Here is a 6616-nt window from a genome sequence, read left to right as displayed (position 1 = left end):
GGCCTGGGCCGCGCACCTGGAGCTCCCTGCAGGTGTCTTCGCAGCCTTGGGGCCCCCCAGGTCCCTGCTCTAGTTGGAGGCGGGGCTTGGGCGGGACACCGAAGACCATGGCCCGCAGGTGTCACTTGTTTATTTATATTAAGTCCCCGGGTAAGTGCAACTTCTCAATTCCTTAACGTCCCTTTCCCTCCTGGGTTCCCCAAGGGGTAGCTGGGCTGCTCTCCCACAGACAAAGGGCATAGTGGCCGGGAGGCACCCTGATCGGCGAACGGTCACCTCGTTACAAAGCTGGTTCGGGGCACTGTATGCCTGTGTGCAGGTCAGGCCCAAACCCAGGGCTCCCGGACCTGGCCTTCCACAGAGGGCAGTGCTGGTCGCTGTTGTGTTTTCTCCCAGCGTGTGCGACTTCGTTTTAATTTAAAAATCAAAGTTGCAAAGATAGACGCGTGCATTGTAATCAGTGAAACCACGTGAAGACGCTTAAAGGAAAAAGTTCTCAGCCTTCCTGTGACAGGAGACCCCAGCACCACCCCAGCCCTGCTTTTACTTCTCTTGGGTGCACACCCAGAGCTGGAATTACTGGATCACGTGGCGATCCTACATTTTAATTTTTTGTTTTGTTTTTGTTCATTTTTTGAGAAGGGCAAAACATTAATATATTTTTTGTAACTTTTATACAGTTTTCAAAGTGTGCTTTCCATTTACAGTTATTACTAAATATTGGCACTATTGCTCATGTCCTACAGTACGTCCCTGAGCCAGTCTTACACCCAACTGTTTGTACCTCCCACCCGCAACCCCCATGTTGCCCCTCTCTCCCTCCACTGGTAACCACTAGTTTGTTCTCTGTATCTGTGAGTCTGCTGCTTTTTTGTTTTATTCACTAGTTTGCTGTATTTTTTAGATTCCATAGATGACCAGTATCATAAAGTATTTATCTTTGTCTGACTTATTTCACTGAGTGTAATACCTTCCAGATCCATCCATGTTGATGCAAATGGCAAAATTTCCTTTTTTATAGGTGAGTAATATTCTAATATATATATGTACCACATCTTTATCCATTCATCTGTTGCTGGACACTTAGGTTGTTTCCGTGTCTTTGCTATTGTAAATAGTGCTGCTCTGAACACTGGGGTGCATGTATCTTTTTGAATTAGTGTTTTTGTTTCTTTTGGATATATACCCAGGAGTGGAATTCCTGGGTCATATGGTACTTCTGTTTTTAGTTTTTGCAGAAACGTCCTTATTGTTCTCCATAGTGGCTGCACCAATTTACAGTCCCCCCAACAGTGTAGGAGGATTCCCTTTTCTCCACAACATTCTCACCAACATTTTTTATTTGTAGACTTTTAGATAATAGTCATTCTGACAGGTGTGAGGTGATACCTTATTGTGATTTTGATTGGCATTTTTCTGATGATTAGTGATGCTGAGCATCTTTTCATGTGCCTGTTTCCCTATGTTTAATTTTTTGAGGAACTGCCAGACTGTTGTCCACTGTGGCTGCTCCATTTCCCATTCCCACTAGCAGTGAACAAAGGCTCTGATTTCTCCACATCCTCCTTTGTTATTTTCTGGGTTTTGACAGTCGTGTACCCATGGACACGTGATGTTGGATTTGACCTCATGGTTGGATGATGGAAATGCAACGCCTCCACCTCAAAAACCAGCCCCACCGGTCTCACTTGCTTCTCAGGGAATCTGACCCCCTCAGGCCCAGGCTGACCCCAGAGCATAGACAGTGGGTCTCTGGGTGTTACTTGGCCCGAGCCAAGGACTATCCTCAAGGGACTGGTCCAGAGGCCTGGCCGGGAGGGTGGCCGTGACCCAGGGTGCTGGCGGCAGATGCAGAGACGAGAGGCCAGGAGGCCTGGATGGGAGGGATGGGGGCTGCCCAGCTCCTCTCCCGTTGGGCTGGGCGCTGCTCCTTTGAAATAAACTCTTTGCCCAGGCCTGCTGGCCCAGTCCCCAAGCAGACGCCTTCTGCCCGTCTCCACAAGGTGAAAGATAGAAATTAAACCAGGAGGTGCCATGTGAGGACCTTGAAAAGACTTTCGGAGGCAGGGTCTCTCTGCCCTGCAACTGCTGCCATTGGGGCCAGTGCATTCTCTGTGGGGTCATCCTGGGCACTGCAGGGTGTGGAGCAGCATCCCTGGTCCCGCCCACTCATGCCAGGAGACCCCCCTGAGTCGTGACAACCACAGATGTCCTCAGCCAAGCATTCCTGCAAGCTAATATGAGGCATTCATGGCACTTACCTTGGGCAGAAAATTTAGTGGGCGCCAAAAACTTCAAGATTAATGGCAGTTAATGCAATATTTTAACAATCCGAAATGAATGCAAAAAATCCATGATGAACAAAATGTCAAAAAATTTTAAAATTTTATTGAAGTATAGTTGATTTACAATGTTGTGTTTAATTTCCGCTATACAGCAAAGTGACTCAGTCATACATATATATATTTTTCATATTCTTTTCCATTATGGTTTATCACAGGATATTGAATGTATTTCTCTGTGCTATATAGTAGGAACTTGCTATTTATCCATCCTATATATAATAGTTTGCATCTGCTAATCCCAAACTCCCACTCCATCCCTCCCCACCCTTGGCAATCACAAGTTTTTTCCTCTGTGTCTGTTTTTGTTTTGTAGATATGTTCATTTGTGTTGTATTTTAGATTCCACATATAAGTGGTATCATATGGTATTTGTCTTTTCTCTTTCTGACTTACTTAGTATGACAATCTCTAGTTGCATCCCTGTTGGCTGCAAATGGCATTATTCTTTTTGATGGCTGAGTAGTATTCCATTGTATATGTACCACAACTTCTTTATCCATTCATCTGTCGATGGACATTTATGTTGCTTCCATGTCTTGGCAATTGTACATAATGCTGCTATGAACATTGGGGTGCCTGTAACTTTTCAAAGGATAGTTTTGTCTGGTATATGCCCAGGAGTGGGATTGCTGGATCATATGACAATTCTATTTTTTGTTTTTGTTTGGCCACACCATGCGGCTTGTGGGATTTTAGGTCCCCGACCAGGGATTGAACCGGGGCCCTCAGCAGTAAAAGCACGGAGTCCTAACCACTGGACTGCCAGGAAGGTCCCTATTTTTAGTTTTCTAAGGAACCTCCATACTGTTCTCCATAGTGGCTGCACCAATTTACATTCCCACCAACAGTGTAGGAGGGTTCCCTTTTCTCCACACCCTCTCCAGCATTTATTATTTGTAGACTTTTTTTTTTTTTTTTTTTTTTTTTTTTTTTGTGGTATGCGGGCCTCTCACTGTTGTGGCCTCTCCCGTTGCGGAGCACAGGCTCCGGATGCGCAGGCTCAGCAGCCATGGCTCACGGGCCCAGCCGCTCCGCGGCATATGGGATCCTCCCAGACCGGGGCACGAACCCGTATCCCCTGCATCGGCAGGCGGACTCTCAACCACTGCGCCACCAGGGAGGCCCTGTAGACTTTTTAATGATGGCCATTCTGACTGGTGTGAGGTGGTAACTCACTGTGGTTTTGATTTTCATTTCTCTAATAATTAGCGATGTTAAGCATCTTTTTGTGTGCCTATTGGCCATCTTTGGAGAAATATCTATTTAGGTCTTCTGCCCATTTTTCGATTGGATTGTTTTTTTTTGTTATTGAATTGTAGGAGCTATTTGTATATAAAATGTAAAAAATTTAAATACAGATTGAACAGTACTGTGCCATTTTAAAGTGAGACAAAATGAGGAAGATACGCCCTTTATACATTTTTTAAGGCAATATTTACTGAACACCAACTTAGTACAAGACATTATAGGAAGGTATTTTTATTTTATTTAGTTATTTTTTAATTTAATTTCATTTTAATTTATTTTTTGGCCACTCAGCGCAGCATGTGGGATCTTAGTTCCCCGACCAGGGGAACCCACACCCCCTGCATTGGAAGCACAGAGTCTTAACCACTGGACTGCCAGGGAAGTCCCCCTTTATACAATATGTTTTTATGTCGTTTTTTTTTAAATAAGTTTATTTATATATTTTTGGCTGCGTTGGGTCTTTGTTGCTTCGTGCGGGCTTTCTCTAGTTGCGGCGAGCGGGGGCTACTCTTTGTTGCAGTGCATGGGCTTCTCATTGCGGTGGCTTCTCTTGTTGCAGAGCACGGGCTCTAGACACACAGGCTTCAGTAGTTGTGGCTCGTGGGCTCTATAGCACAGCCTCGGTAGTTGTGGCGCACGGGCTTAGTTGCTCTGCAGCATGTGGGATCGTACCGGACCAGGGCTCGAACCCGTGTCCCCTGCATTGGCAAGTGGATTCTTAACCACTGCACCACCAGGGAAGTCCTTTATGTAGTTTTTGATGGTTAACTTTCCCCTCCCTGAACACTGAAGTGGTTGAAAAAGTATTGAAATGTTGAAAAGGAGTTGTATGAAAACTCACAGAAGTTTAAGCCTAAATACTGTACTTAACCCGAACCTGAAGTTATTAGAATTTTACTTTTTTGGCTTTCACAGAAGCAAACTCAGATATTTTCATTAAAACCATTAGCCATTACAAAAATACATAAAAACCCGTGTATAGGGGCTCACATTTCCTTTTGTTTCAGGCTTTGATGGGGGGCTGTGGGACTGTCCACATCTGCATGAGTTAGAAATTTTTTTTTAATTGAGTAACTTATCTCAGAATCCATCACTTATAGGTATTTAAGTGGCATCTATTCATTTATGTCTGAAATAACATCACTCCACAGATACTGTTATAATGGCAAATGACAGGAAATGAATGTCCTTTGCTAATAGACTGGTTAGTAAATGTTGGTACCAGGCAGCCGTTTAAAAACTGAGGATGCTGTGTTTTTTTTAATTTAATTGAATTGTAGATTTATAATGTGTTAGTTTCAGGTGTACAGCAAAGTGATTCAGTTATACACATGTATGTATATTTTTTTCATATTTTTCATTATGGTTTATTATAAGATATTGACTATAGCTCCCTGTGCTATAGAGTATGTCCTTGTTGTTTATCTGTTTCATGTATAGCAGTGTGTGTATGTTCATCCCAAACTCCTAATTTATCCCTCCCTTCCCCCCTTTCCCCTTTGGTAACCATAAATTTGTTTTCTGTGAGCCTATTTGTTTTGTAAATAAGTTCATTTGTATCATCTTTTTAGATTCCACATATAAGTGATATCATATGATATTTGTCTTTTTTTGGCTTACTTCACTTAGTATGATAATCTCTAGATCCATCCATGTGGCTGCAAATGGCAATACTTCATCCTTTTTTATGGCTGAGTAATAGTCCATTGTGTATATGTACCACATTATCCATTCCTCTGTCAATGGACATTTAGGTTGCTTCCATGTCTTGGCTATTTTAACTAGTGTTGCTATGAACACTGGGGTCCATGTATCTTTTTTTTTTCTTTCAATAAATGTGTTTATTTATTTTTGGCTGCATTGGGTCTTTGTTGCTGTGCGCAGGCTTTCTCTAGTTGCGGGAAGTGGGGGCTACTCTTTGTCGCGGTGCGCGGGCTTCTCACTGTGGTGGCTTCTCTTGTTGCGGAGCACGGGCCCTAGGCATGCGGGCTTCAGTAGTTGTGGCGCACGGGCTCTAGAGCGCAGGCTCAGTAGTTGTGGCTCGCGGGCTCTAGAGCGCAGGCTCAGTAGTCGTGGCGCACAGGCTTAGTTGCTTTGCGACAGGTGGTATCTTCCCGGACCAGGGCTCAAACCTGTGTTCCCTGCATTGGCAGGCAGATTCTTTTTTTTTTTTTTTTTTGTGGTATGCGGGCCTCTCACTGTTGTGGCCTCTACCGTTGCGGAGCACAGGGTCCGGACGCGCAGGCCCAGCAGCCATGGCTCACGGGCCCAGCCGCTCCACGGCATGTGGGATCCTCCCGGACCGGGGCACGAACCCGCGTGCCCTGCATCAGCAGGCGGACTCTCAACCACTGCACCACCAGGGAAGCCCGGCAGGCGGATTCTTAACCACTGCACCACCAGGAAAGCCTTCCATGTATCTTTTTGAATTAGTGTTTTCATCTTTTCCAGATATATGCCTAGGAGTGGAATCACTGTATCATATGGTAATTCTATTTTTAGTTTTTAAAGGAACCTCCAAACTGTTCTCCATAGTGGCTGCTCCAGTTTACATTCCCACCAACAGTGTAGGAGGGTTCCCTTTTCTCCACACCCTCTCCAGCATTTGTTTGCAGACTTTTAAAAAATATTTATTAAAAATTTTTTTTTATTTATTTGGCTGCTTTGGGTCTTAGTTGTGGCACGCAGGATCTTTCGTTGCAGGCTTCTGGTTGGGGCACACAGGCTTAGTTGTCCCACAGCATGTGGGATCTTAGTTCCCTGAACTAAGATCGAACCTGCAACCCCTGCACTGGAAGGTGGATTCTTAACCACTGGACCACCAGGGAAATCCCTTATTTGTAGACTTTTTCATGATGCTGTGCTTTCCAAAGTGGCATGGCTTCCAGGAAATAAGCCATAGGTGGAAAATGTTTGTGCAGAAAAGTGTGTAAAACATGCCACTACTTGTGTTAAAATATACAAAGCTGCTGTGGACTGAAAGCGTCTCCCTGAAATGTATATGCTGACACCCTAACCCCCAG

Source organism: Hyperoodon ampullatus (genome assembly GCF_949752795.1).
Source record: "Hyperoodon ampullatus genome assembly, chromosome: 4".
Lineage (NCBI taxonomy): Eukaryota > Metazoa > Chordata > Mammalia > Artiodactyla > Ziphiidae > Hyperoodon > Hyperoodon ampullatus.
The sequence above is the reverse complement of the archived record's forward strand: the minus strand, read 5'-3'. Positions refer to the sequence as shown.